Raw genomic sequence first — 14,660 nt, forward strand, 5'->3', positions numbered from 1 at the left:
AGGATCAGTACAGGCGGCAGGCAGAGACAACACTGCACTACTGGGGCCCTGATATGGAACACTGTTGCTGGCTGCACTGGTTTAGTGGCACTGGGACTGGTGTAGTGGCATTCAAGAACACTTCTGTTGGCTTACGCTAGGCTGGTGACACTGGGGACTAGTTTGGCAGCAATGAGGAACACTGTTGCTGACTGACACTGGTGTGGTGACACTGTGACTGTTGCTGGTATACACTGGTCTGGTGTGGCGGTGACCAGGAAAACTGTTGCTGGCTGCACTGGTCAGGTGTGGTGGCTGTTGGGGTGTAGAGTGGTCTAGGGGTGAGTGGACCCTCATTTAAGGTATCTGCCTAGAGTATCCTTCAAACCCAGTAGGCCTGGAGACCACTCAGATAAGGAAGTATTCACACACACACACCATACAGTTCTCAAAGTGGTCTAACAATTTATTTTCGGACTTCAGCTCATAAGGGCAAAATGACCTCACAAAGAAAGCCCAACCCCCCTTACATTAATATATGATAAAATACATACATTAATTAAAACAAGCAGTGGAAAATTACTGAGTATGTGCCGAAACAATATACGCCCCCAAATTCATATAGAAACTGGCCACAGGAAAGGCTAGTAGAGAAAAATTTTGAAGATTGTTCTCGAGAACATTTGTTCTCAATAATGCCGCATACACACAATCAGACTATCCAGCGGACTTAGTCTGGCGAACAACTCGCCGGACTTTGCAGCGGAGGTCCGCCGGACTTTCTGAACGAGCGCACCTACATCTGCGAGATTGACACCTTAAGAGCCCAGTCACCTGGTATGGATTTAAAGGGGAACACCTACTCCAAAAAAACGGCATGGGGGTCCCCCCAAAGTCCATAGCAGGCCCTTATCCGAGCGCGTAGCCCTGGCCGGTCAGGAAAAGGGGTGGGGATGAGCGAGCGCCCCCCCCCTCCTGAGCCGTACCAGGCTGCATGCCCTCAACATGGGGGGTGCTTTGGGGAAGGGGGGACCCTGCTGCCCCCCACCCCAAAGCACCTTGTCCCCATATTGATGAGGACAAGGGCCTCTTCCCGACATCCCTGGCCGTTGGTTGTCGGGGTCTGCGGGCGGGGGGCTTATCAGAATCCGGGAGCCCCCTTTAATAAGAGGGACCCCAGATTCTGGCCCCCTATCCTATTTGAATGAGTATGACGTGAAATAAGCAAGGTTATCTTCTCTGGCCGGACCTGCTTCTCCGGAAACTCCAGGAACGACTCCTTCGTCTGCTTGGACTTCTGCTTGAGGGTCTCCTGTATCTGAAATCCCCTTCCCGCTCTTGGGTTTCTGGACAATCTTTTTCACCCGGCTGCCATGGATCCAGGATTCCTAATTTTCCACCAGGATTTTTGTTCTGGTCACTGCAACCACTGTAGTAGGAGGTCCAAAAGGGTACTCTCGCTTCTTGCTTCTATGCAACTGCTGGACCACCACCGTGTCTCCCACCTTGAAAGGATGGGTAGGTTCCTGTGAAGAAATAGGAAAGGTGCGAGCAACATTTCTCTTGACTGTATCCAAAGTTTTTATTAGTTTCCTCACATACTCTGACTGTACCAAATCCAAATCCCCCTGCTCTATCACAAGAGGGGCTCTAGCCAAGGGAGTGGGAAAAGGGTGACCCATTAGTACTTTAACCACTACAATACAGGGCACTTTCGCCCCCTTCCTTCCCAGCCCAATTTTCAGCTTTCATCGCTCTCGCACTTTCAATGACAATTGCACGGTCATGCTACACTGTACCCAAATGAAATTTTTATCATTTTGTTCGCACAAATAGAGCTTTATTTTGCTTTATTTAAAAGCAGAAATTTGGAAAAAAAACAATATTTTATTTTTTCTATTTTAAAAGAAATCCAATAAAATCTAATTTTGTCATAAATTTAAGCCAAAATGTATTCTGCTACATGTTTTTGGTAAAAAAAATTCCGTTAAGTGTATAATAATTGGTTTGTGTGATCACGGACAAATGTACGCAAATGATCATGTACAGATGTGTGCAGGTTTGGGGACATGTGTTTTTATTATTTGGGGACATGTGTGTTTTGGGGACATGTGTGTTTACACTGTGTGTTTATACTAGACTAGTGATCAGTGAGTAAAAAGCTGTAAAAACAGCTCATACTCACTGATCACCAGCCAGCTGCAGCGATCTGCTCTCCTCTACTCAGCGACGACTTCCGTGTGAGGAGAGGAGAGCCGATTGCCTAGCAACCGGCTGTTTGTTTACATCATATGACTGCCGTGATTGGACACGGCCATCATGTGATCAGGAGGGCCAATCACAGAGCCCTCCTGCCGATCCGAGATGCGCCATGTCTGGGTGACACGAGCGCATCGGGATCGCGCCGCTGAGCGGGCACGCGTGTGCACGATTCCCCTCCTTCTGAAGGACGTCCCTGAACGTCCAGTCAGAAGGAGGCAGCTCCCACCCGGCCGTATATGTACATTGGCCGGGTGGGAAGTGGTTAAAGGGAGAATAGCCTGTAGTCTTGGATGGAGTACTTCTCATCTCTGCCAAGGCTGCTGGGAGAACCTTCTTCCAATGGACAAAGGTTCCTCCTGTAGCTTTCCTTATTTTATCTTTCACTGTCTGGTTTGTCCTTTCCACTATCCCTGAACTCTGGGGGTGATATGGAATGTGAAACTTCCATTCTATTTGAAGTGAATATACCAAATCCTGGCATACTTTTGGTGTGAAAGCAGGATCTCTCTCTGAATTGATTTGAATTGGACACCCCCACTAAGGAATGATTTCCTGGGTGAGAATTTTCACTGTTTGTGCGTCTCCCTTGGTGGTTACAAAAATTTCCAGCCATCTGGAAAACATGTCCACAATCACCAAAAGATATTCCTGTCTTTTGCCTACCTTGGGAATGTGTGTGAAATCAACCTGTAAGGCCGGGTTCACACCGCTGCGATGCGGGAACGCCGCGAATCCGCGGCGTTTTCCCGCATCGCATTACTCCCGCTGGCAGTTCACACTGCCCTATGCGGACGGCTGGGAGTGTCAATGATATGTTAATGACACCCCCAGATCCGTCCGCATATCGCAGTGCGATCTGCCGACTCGCACAGGAATCGGATCGCATGGTGTGAACCCCCATGCGATCCGATTCTGTTGCGGACCAAAAAAAGGGTCCCGTGCGAGTTTGCTGTGGGAGTGATGCCAATTCAGCCATACTATCTGTATGGCTGAACTCGCATCGCTACGGAGATCGGATGTGATTTGCGGTGCGAATCACATCCGGATCTCCCCCCGCAGCAGTGTGAACCCAACCTAAATGTGTAAAAGGAGCTGGATATATTAGGTGTTCATGTTTGGCTTTGTGTGAGTTATTTGGATTGTTCCTGATACATGTGCTGTATCTTGATACATAATCCTTAACCCATGCAGGGAGTTCTGAGATGTAAAAGTCTTTCCTGTCGCATCATGGCAGCATACACTCTGGGTTGTGACTCCGCCCCCACAACCTGATAGGACCACATAGCTATAAGATGAAGATACGCCCCCCGCCCCGGTATTCTCTTATTTTTCCTCACCTGTTGGGACCGCACGGATCATCACCCCCTTACCGCTTCGCCCCAGCCAGGTTCTAGCCTCTCCTGGGTGGAAGTCCTTACCGGTACAGCCTCTAAAGGAAGCTAAATGGAAGGAACCCCACTCTGGTGATCTCAGGGGTATGAATACTTTTTCTCTGCAAACAGAGCATTGCCTCTATAGCCGTTGGAAGTAAGCCTTAAACAGGCTGAAGGCATAAAATAAAAAGATCGGTCTTTAAGCATTAAACAGGCTTAGTACCTGCGGTGGTCTCCGGTTTCCTCTTCCTCCCTGGTGTCACTCTGTCTACAGCTTGACAGCATACTCTCTGCCTTCAGTATCTCTTGTCACCTTAGGTTGTCTGGTGCCTTTCCCCCAGTGTTGCCTTTCTGCCATATTTTACTTCCCTTTGCTGAGCTCTGTGTCCCTCAGCAGCTGCAGCATTCTTCCTGGTCACTCTGCTGCTTTGCACATGCTCACTGTGCACTTTGGGCAGCCTGTGTATGTCTATCTATGTCTTTTCCCTTTTCCAAGATGGCGCCGGCGGCCGCACGGCTCTACTGAGCATGTGCGGCAGGGACATGACCCCGGCTCCAATTTTAAAGGGTGAAGATGCCTTTTTTTAACGCAGATGCCTTTTTTTGCCTGTATTTCATGCTCAGCTGAATTTCATGACTGCTGCATTTCTGTTTTTTCTGCCCCAGTTTTGCCTCTCTGTTTGGTAAGTATCTCCCCTGTATTTTTCTTTTCTCTATTCCCCTCTTGTTTCTGTTATGGCTTTATTTTCCTTACCCTTTTTGTGTTACCTGTGTCCTCAGGCTTCCCCTGTTCCCTATCCATGGAGACCACTGCTCCAGCAGATCACCACCAGCATAATAGGTAAGGGGGGAGGAGTTTGGTAAGTAGAGAAGATCGAAAAAGAGAGCAGGACGCACTAGCGCTACCTAAATGGTTAGCCCCATCAGGTCCGCAAGATCATCTCGCAGAGATTCCTCGCATAGAAGCCGCTCTGGCCATAGGCGGAGCCATTCGGGTGGAGGAAGTCGCTCAGGGAAAGGGAGTCGCAGAAGGAGTCGCTCCAGGTCTCGTTCAAGGCGCAGCCATTCCCGCTGAAGAAGATCCCCTGATCGGAGGCACCATTCATCAGCAAGCCACTCCCATCCTTCTAAAAAATACCTGCCAGGTATGCGGGGCCATAGCCCTTCCAGATATGTTGGCATGCCGCAGGTGCTTTGAAGAAGCCACCAGAGAGAAAGGGCAAGAACACAGAGAGCTCACAGAGTCTTCTGCCCCACGTGTCGCTCCCGACACGGAATTATCTCCAAGGGGTGCTTCGCCGGCTCCCCCAAGTACTTCCAGAGAGCATGATTCTCCTTCAGATGAGGAAGAACTAGAGGCTTCAGTGGGCTTTGACTTCTCATTAATAGAGCCTTTTGTGAGATCAGTGAAGGGGCCATTAGCTGGGAGGAACCCCAGGAGGCCCAACCCAAAAGGAGAAAATATTCCTCGAACCTGAAGAGAGAACCCGAAGCCTTCCCCTTCATTGATGAGTTGGAGGAACTTATCAGAGACGAGTGGCAGAGACCCCAGAAGAAAGCAAGTCTCAACAATCGGCTTGCCAAACTATATCCTCTAAAGGAGGCTAAAATTAATCTCTCGTGTCCCCGCCAGTGGTGGATGCATCCCTCATGCGTCTGGCCAGACGCGTTACGCTCCCTATCGAGAATGCCGTGTCATTCAAGGATCTCAAAAGAGCTTACCTAGCATCAGGAGGAGTATGCAGGCCAGCAGAGGTTCTTGTAGCTGTGGGTAAGGCTATTGCCAGTTGGTCAGCAAGCACAGAAAAGCTTATATCCAAGGCGCTGATCAGGACCAGATAGTTAGGGCCCTGCAAGAACTAAGCCTTGCAGGGGATTTTGTGGCAGAGGCATCTGTGGATGCTGTTAAGTCTGCATCCAGGGCTATATTGTCCTCGGTAATGGCCAGACGGGCTCTATGGTTCAAACCCTGGGCGGCAGATCCTGCTTCCAAATGCAATTGGTGCCGCATCCCGTATGATGGCGAGAACCTTTTCGGCGCAATTTGGACTATGCTATTTCTAAGGTCACTGGCAGAAAATCAGGGCTTATCCCCTCAAAAAGAAAGCCAAAGCTTCAGAGGTCTCCTCCCTTTAAGCGTAACCTCCCGGACAGGTACAGGGATGCCAAGTCCTACAGGCCTGTTAGGGAGTACAGAAGGCACTGGAAGGCCCCTCAAACGTCCTTCCTGAAGTTCCAAGACCCCGGCATCTACTGACCAGAAGTCCTTTTTGAGGGTGCGTCCGCCCAGCCAGCAGTGGTGGGGGCCAGACTCTCAAAGTTCAAGCTGGTCTGGGCGGAAACAATAAGCGACCCCTGGACATTAACCACCGTTCGCGTTGGGCACAGATGGTCATTCAGGTGACTTCCCCCGGGAGACCATTTTTGCCCAACAAACCTCCCGTCATCCCCGCAAAAAGGTTAGCCTTGACCCGATACGTTCAGGATCTGCTCCAAAAGGAAGCAATTACCGAGGTGCCCCTATCCCAAAGAGGTCGGGGGTTCTATTTCCCTCTATTTTCTAGTAAAAAAGAAATCGGGGGACCTACGTCCGGTCCTGGATCTAAACTTAAACCGTTCTATCCAGGTAGAAGCATTCAAAATGGAGAGCCTCCAGTCTATCCTCCAGGCCATAAATCTGGGGGACTGGATGCTCTCCATAGATCTACAGGACGTCTACCTCCATTTCCCTATCCATTCAGAACTCCAAAAGTTCCTCAGTTTTTCGCTAAACCACAGACACTTTCAGTTCTGAAGTATTCCGTTTGGAATTTCTACGGCTCCCAGGACCTTTACAAAGGTCCTTCTTCCCGTTATCGTGCATCTGAGGGAGAGGGGGCTGCGAGTCCACCATTATCTGGACGATATTCTCCTCCTCTCAGACAGCCGGGAGTCGCTGTTAGAGCATCGAAAGATCCTCGTCTCCACTCTGCAGAATCTGGGATGGCTCATAAACTGGAGGAAGAGCCAGACTCGGCCCACCCAGAGAATGATCTTCTTAGGAGCCCAGTTGAATACAGTGCAGCTGCCTCCGGAAAAGTCTTCCCTGTTGGTCCGGGAAGGTGAAGAAGGCCATTCTAGCAAGATCCCTGTCGGCCAGAGTATGCCTCAGCCTTCTAGGCTCCCTATCAGCAACCATTACTATAGTCCGTTGGGCTCAGTGGCACACCACACCTCTGCAGAACTCCTTCCTACATCAGTGGGATAGTTCATCCATGGCCCAGACGATCCGGATCTTGGAGACAGTCAGGCGCTCATTGCGTTGGTGGACTCGTCCCCACAACTTAAAAATTGCAAACACATAGTCATCCCTCCTCAGGAGGTAGTGACCACGGACGCCAGTCTAGAAGGTTTGGGAGCCCACTACCAGTCCCATGCAGTGCAGGGCCGTTGGCCTTTTTTGAAGTACGGGACTCGGTATCGAACGTGCTGGAGACGAGGGCGGCCCTCCAGGCTCTCCTGGCCTTCAGCTCCCCTTTAAGGGGGAAGCAGGTCCTCTTAAGGATGGACAACAAGGTTGCTGTCACCTACATAAACAGACAGGGGGGGGGACCAGGAGTCCCTCCATGATGCGGGAAGTTCTCCCTGTGATTGAATGGGCACAGTTGAACCAGTCAGACCTGAGAACGATTTACTTTCAGGGGGTAGATCTTAGCCGACACGCTCAGCAGGGAGTTCGCCTCCAACAACGAGTGGTCCCTGAGCCCTCAGGCCTTCTCCCTCATCTGCCAGACCTGGGGTCATCCAGACATAGACCTTGCTGCGACTCCAGCAAACTCCAAATGCCGAGGGTTCCTGTTGAGGTTTCCCTTTCACTTAGCGGAGGGGACAGATTGCCTCCAGCATCCCTGGAACTTCCATCTCGGGTATATCTTCCCTCCGACTCCCCTGATAGCGAGATTTCTCTTAAGGCTCAAGAGATCAATGGCATTGGTGATAGCGGTGATTCCTTTTTGGCCCAGGAGGCCATGGTTCACCACTCTCCTACAACTGAGCACGGCAGACCCTTTTGCTCTTCCCCTGTTAGCCGACTTGCTCTCCCAGGGCCAGCTACTACATCCAGATTCAAGGAAGCTGCACTTGATGGCTTGGGGGCTGAGAGGGCTAGGTATCTATGTCAGGGCTGCTCCCAGAAGGTAGCTGATACCCTGCTCCAGGCCAGAAAACCTACCACCAACTGCACCTACTGCAGGGTCTGGGAGAAATTTGTTGCCTTCTCTCAGGACCTTGGCTGGGATCTGTCCTCCCTTTCGGCTCCTTTGATCCTAGAGTTCCTGCAATCAGGCTTAGACAAAGGTCTTAGCTCTAGTACTCTGAAAGTTAGGTGTCAGCTCTATCTGCCCTGACAGGGGTTAAATGGGCTCACGATCCCCTTGTTATGCAATTTCAGAAGGCCTGTCTTAAACTAAGACCACCTAGGAAGCCTTCCTTTCCAACATGGGACCTATCAGTCATCTTAGAGGTACTATCCAAAGAACCCTGTTTTTCGCTGGAAAACATCTCCCTCTGGCACCTGACACTAAAAGTCACCTTCCTGGTCGCAATCACATCAGCGAAGAGAGTTTCAGAGATGCAAGCACTACTGATTAAGGAGCCGTATCTGATCATTCATCCGGACAGGGTAGTTCTAAGACTCTTGGATCACTTTATCCCAAAGGTGGCACCCTCTTTTTACTTCAACCAGGAAATCAACTTGCCAGCTCTTAACACAGACCAGGGTGACCCTCATCCTCTGGATGTAAGGGGCAACATCATAAAATATATTTTCCTGTCCAAATCCTTTAAAAGATCGGAGAACCTCTTCATCATTCCCTATGGCCTTAGGAGAGGTCAAGCAGCGTCGGCCTGAACCATTGCCTCCTGGTTGGTGAAGGCCTACTTGCTGAGCGAGTTGCAAATTCCTGAAGACCGGAGGGCTCATTCCACCAGAGCAGTGCCCACCTCCTGGGCAGCGTATTGTAGGGTCTCAGCGGAAACCATCTGCAGAGCGGCCACTTGTTCCTCCAGGAACACCTTTATCTCTCACTACAAGGTGGACTCAGCTCAGCTATCAACAGTAGAATTGGGAAAGTCCATTATTCAAGCCAACTTTTCTATTCCTTGCTAATAAATGTTTACCTTTGCATCTCCCACCCAGTCTGCGAGTTAATCCCCAGAGTGTATGCTGCCATGATGCGACAGGAAACCGGAAAATTGTATACTTACCTTTCCGTAATTTTCCTTTCCTGTCGCATCTTCATGGCAGCATACAATATCCCACCCACAAAGGTGATTCATATATACAGAGAATACCGGGGCGGGGGGCGTATCTTCATCTTATAGCTATGTGGTCCTATCAGGTTGTGGGGGCGGAGTCACAACCCAGAGTGTATGCTGCCATGAAGATGCGACAGGAAAGGAAAATTACGGAAAGGTAAGTATACAATTTTCCGGTTTCTCCAGTAGTTTCCAGCCTCTGTGACCTACTCCATGATCCTGAGCAATAAAAAGTGATGCACTAGCAACCGGAATACATGACCTCCCCTCTTTGCAGAGAAGTCCAGTCTTTGGATCTTTCTGCACACCCTTTTTTATCCCAGTCCCTTTGATCAGCTTCTTCTGCATACTTCTGTAATCTACAAGTGACAGTTCAAATGGGGTTAGGTCAGGTATCAACATGACCATTTGGGTATCTGCTGTTTGGGTGATAGCTGCTTGTTTAGCAGCTTGGTCAGCCAAAGTATTTTCCTTGGCTATCTCTGTTTGTTGGCCTGTGTGTGCTCTGCAATGTATTGCCAGATTCCTAGGTAACTGGATGGCTTCCAACAATGCACATTAGGCAGAGCAGTAGGGGACAAATCAGTTCTGGGAGATGTGTCCTGGTGGATGAGGTTGGTGCAATCATGCCCTGGGGCATTCTACACCAGGTCAATTTCTGTTTTTTTAAAACTGAATGCAAAGAGTGGCTGTGTCTCCTCATCCACAGGGACGCTAAAAAAGCATTTGATAAATCAATAACAGAGAAATATTCAGCATCAGGTGGTATGGAGGTGAGCAAAGATGGCACATCAGGCACTATTGGAGCAATTGGTACCACTAAGTTGTTTATGGCCCTAAGGTCCTGAACAAACCTGTAATTGCCTTCCGGCTTCTTAACAGGATTGATAGGAGTGTTGTATGGAGAAATTATTTCTTTTAAAATCCCTTTATCTAGAAAGTCTTTTACAATTGGCTCTATGCCTTCTTTTCTTTTGCAATGGTGTACTATTTTTGATACACAGGTAAAGCTCCTGGTTTCAAAGTTGCTTTATATGGTGTACAGGATATGAACTCTACATCCAGAGGGCCCACTGCCCATATTACCTCTTCACTCCATTTAACATGTTCCTCTTCTGGACATGATAGCAATGCAAAAAGGTGAATCTTATCAGATTTCACGTGCAAGCCTCCTTATGTGGTGATTTTCATTATGATGCCCAATTTTCCCATTAAATCTCTTCCCAAGAGACTCATGGTACAGTCAGGAATGATTCTAAAACAATGTTAGGGACACTGTCATTTTTGTGACAGTGATCAGGGACACTATGACTGGTGTGGCGGTGATCAGGGACACTGTGACTGGTGTGGCGGTGATTAAGAACACTGTGATTGATGCTGTATGAATAGGGACACTGTGACTGGTGCAGTGGTGAGATTGTATTGGTGTGGCGGTGATCAGATGCAATGGGATTTTCCCATGTTGTCACAAAAGCAGTGCAGTTTCACCATAGTGACCACATTTTAGAGAGTAAACACCCCAAAGTATTTTTTAAGAGGCATGGTATGTCTTTTGAAGTCCTTAATTTTTTGCCACAAGTTTTTGGAAAATGAAGTATTTAATAAGATGCTTCTCAAAGACAGCATTGGCATACAGGGCAGAATTACAACCCAAAACGAATTCAGCTACTACTCAAGAGTATGGCAATATGACATGGCACAGGGTAGGAGGTAGAGCAGAACTGGATAGATGGTAGGAGGTCCTCTTCTGAATGCTGCACTGGTCTGGTGGCGTTGGGACTGTTGTGGCGGCGATTAATAAGACTTTTGTTCGCTTACACTAGTCTGGCGACACTGGGGTCTGAATGCTAGGATGGTCCTAGATCAGCCTCACGTGTTTATATAGTGCAGTTGGCCTGGACGCCAGCATCATAGCAATGAATGACACTACGCGTCCTGGCTGCTCAGCAGCATTGGTCTTTATGGTGCTGGTACCCAGACAACCTGTACCATGGAATCACATAGCATAAATACCAGATAAAGTTGCTGCTGCCTGGGTAAAATCTTGTAGTGGCCAGATACGTTCCCCGGGCTGAAGTTTGGAGACCCCTGATGAAAATAATGGATGACTAGGCCCCATTCTTACAACATTAGGACCTGTGTCTCTGGGCTTTGGGCTTGTGTCAATGACATCAGTTTGACATCAGTTTGAGATGAGTCTGAGATCATTAAGGATTCATTGACAGGTGTATGTGACCTGAAGTTGACATTGTCTAACCTGCTTCAAGCAGGGTTTGCATTTCTGTATGCTTGTGTGGGAAGGCAAAAAAAAATTTAAGTGAACGAAGCCTATCAAAACAGGTCCTTATGCCTTTATGGTGGCTTTGGTGTCTATCCACACTTCCTCAGGCTAACAATTATCTAATTTGTTAAATACTATAGTCTGAGATACTATAGTGAAGAGCACAACCAGATCTATCTAAATCCAGAAGCTGAAGACTACAAACTTTATATTCTCCCAGTGACCATATATTGATTTTGGAAATGACAGGTGCTGATTTAATACCTGTGCTGCGCACAGTTGCCAATAAAGTGCTCAATATGTTACAATGTCCTCAGCCAGCAGGCTTGGCAGAAATTCCCATCTAACCTCCAGACAGAACATTAGATGATCAGTTAATCTTGATTGTTTTTGGGACAGTGACAGGGATTGTGACAATGATGAATAACTAAGTGCTCAATGTTCTGCCGCTTTGCATTCAGCATTTGCTATAAAATCACTGAAGGAAAACAGGTTCTAGGAAGAGGCAGGATCACTGGTTCCAGACAGTATAAAGTTGCCCTGTTTGTTGACTTCATTTGGAGTTGTTTACAAGGACGACACAAGAATTGTCAGTTTGGAAGTGGACATTGTTCCAATATGAAGTTTGCTGTATGCTGCTGGTTTAAAACATGGTGAAACCTTTGTCAGGGCTCACAGACCAGCATCCTAACACTGTTTAAGATTCCTGTGACAATACTTAAAGCCCAATTAGATACTTATTAGATAGAACAAGTCCAGAGAAGGGCAATAAAAATGCTGGAAGGTCTGAGGTATAAAACATCAGGAGAGACTCCAGGAACTTAAAGTGGATGTAAACCCACTCTCATCAATTCTAAACTACTGCCATAGTGGTGATCTATTAGGATATACATGCCACCTGCATGTATACTTATCTGTCAAATGTCCCCCCCTTTAGCTGTTTGAAACCCCAAAAAACTGCAGATTCTGTGGGTGGGTCTGTTGTTCGGCGCTCTGTGGGTGGAGTCATGATGTCAGCAGACTCCCCGCCGACCTCTACACTCCCCTTGGCCAGAGCGTGCAGGAGAGGCAAAGCGCATTCTGGGTAAAAGCAGAGCACGCTCACGGCCACATCTATACAATGTCCAGTGACAGTGGGGGATGATCGGTGCGATGGGAAAGCTGTAAGCACTGATCCCCCCTGCATGGCTCTTCATTATCTGTTTCACTCCCTCCCGCGACTTTCACCTGAAAAGCCATGCAGGGGGGATCGGTGCTTACAGCTTTCCCATCGCACCGATCATCCCCCACTGTCCTTAGTGTCCTCCTCCTCCCCCCTCCATGTGTCCAAAACACCCCCCTTGTCTTCCTCCTCCTCCTCCTGTCCCTCTCCGCCTTGTGTCCTGTGATAACTGAGCAGAGTAACCTGTGCCGCTGGCTCTCCTCCATTCATCTTCTGTGCAGAGAAAGGACTGGGAAATCTGTATCCTCTGTCCTTTCTCTGTCTCAAATGGGAGATGTCAGGGGTTTCTGTTTAGACCCCTGACATGTCACCAAAGCCCCAAACAGGGCTGATAAAAAAAAATATTCCAAAAAAAAGCTAAAAAAATTAAATTTGAAAAAACAACACCCGCCCACTGCCCCACTGACACTGACCACTGCCTCACTGACACCGACCACTGCCCCACTGACACCGTCCACTGCCCCACTGACACTGACCACTGCCTCACTGACACCGACCACTGCCCCACTGACACCGTCCACTGCCCCACTGACACGGCCCACTGCCCCACTGACACTGTCCACTGCCCCACTGACACTGACCACTGCCCCACTGACACCGCCCCACTGACACCATCCACTGCCCCACTGCCACCATCCACTGCCCCCCTGACACTGTCCACTACCCCACTGACACCATCCACTGTCCCCCTGACACCATCCACTGCCCCACTGACACTGACACCATCCACTGCCCCGTGAAAAAATATATTTAAAAAATAAAACCCCACCCTCCCATCATTGTTAGAATAATACAAAAATAAATTGTAAAAAAATAATTAAAAAAATTTAATTGTAAAAATGTATAAAAAAAAATCACTATTCCCAAAAAACCTTTTGAAAAAAAAAAAATTTTAAATTGTAAAATAAAAAAATTATCTGACACAGTCCACTATCCTGACACCATCCTGCATATACTACCCACCACTGTACATCCCTGTGATTTGCACCGCATTGCTGTTCAGATCACATGCGATGTCTGTGCGATGCGATTTCAGCCATACAAACTGTATGGCTGAAATCGCACCGCATTCCGACCAAACTCACATAGGACCCTTTTTTTGGTCCACACTAGAATCACATGGGTGTTCACACCTATGCAATCCGATTCATGTCCTAACTGTCAGTTCGCAGTACGATATGCGAGCTGAAATGGGGGTGTTGTTAACATTGTATGACACTCCCCAGCAGTTCGCATATGGTAGTGTGAATTGTGAACTTTTTACACAGGATGTGCCTGTCTCAGGCTAGTGCATGACATATGTAAATAACCTGTCACTCACAGCAAGTGGGAGGTTTTGACAAAGTTTTCAAGACTTTGTCAAGATTTTTTTTTAACAGAACAATAAAAGACGATTGCTCAGAGCTGGATTAAATCTGTGTGGCAAGACTGGGCTCAAATGATAGAAAATCTTATTCTCTACGTTATGACATAAAATTAAAAAAAAAGAAGGGAAAGGGTAGACATAGCTGAAACCTTTAAATACATCAGGGGGTCAATAAGGTTCAGTAGGACAGTATTTTTAACATCAAGCCAAGATCAAGAACACAGGGACATGACATCAAATTAGCAGGAGAAAAGTTCAAAACGAATCTTAGAAAGTATTATTTTACTGAAGAAGTAGTTAATGCTTGGAATAGACTTCCAGCAGAGGTAGTGAGTCAGTCAACAATAAGTGGATGCAAACATGCTTTGGATAAACATAGATGTACTGTATACAACAAAAGAGTTGAAAAAAATAATAATAATAATAATAATATATATATATATATATATATAATCTTAATGAAAAGTCCATCAACAGGTTGATGAAATATAGGTAGAATTTATACTGAGAATTTCATCTCTCACTCTCCTTATCTTAATAACACAAGTCTGTAGTCCAGAAAGATAAAAACAGAAGCAGGGCTGAGGGCACAGTTTGATATTTTTGAGTTGTCAGCTGACAAAGGGAAGATAGGAGCTCAATAGATTTTTGACACACCACACTTTTCTGAACATGCAACATTTATTAAGTGACAAACCATGGGGAATTGTGCGCAAAAAGTACCTAAACCCCTTTATGACAACAATATGCATACAGTATATGCGGTGGCAGTGCTTGTAGCCTTAATGCCTAGCCACCACATATATGCATCACTGTCATGTTCACTAAGGGCCGGTTCACACAGCGAGGCGCGGCGAGGCGTCTCTGACTTGCCTCGCCGCG

At 47.6% G+C, this 14,660-nt stretch overlaps 1 long non-coding RNA gene across 1 annotated transcript; it reads right to left on the bottom strand.

The window, feature by feature from the left end:
* Positions 1-419: 419 nt before the first annotated feature.
* Positions 420-4,443, bottom strand: LOC143960079 (uncharacterized). The gene is made up of 2 exons (XR_013270255.1): positions 3,838-4,443; positions 420-1,505 (listed from the first exon to the last, which is right to left on the bottom strand). It is a non-coding gene; the product is annotated as an uncharacterized LOC143960079 (long non-coding RNA).
* Between the last annotated feature and the right edge of the window lie 10,217 nt (positions 4,444-14,660).

Source organism: Lithobates pipiens, unplaced genomic scaffold (assembly GCF_037356315.1).
Source record: "Lithobates pipiens isolate NorthernLeopardFrog02 unplaced genomic scaffold, aLitPip1_a1.2 Scaffold_8, whole genome shotgun sequence".
In the NCBI taxonomy this organism is placed as follows: Eukaryota; Metazoa; Chordata; class Amphibia; order Anura; family Ranidae; genus Lithobates; species Lithobates pipiens.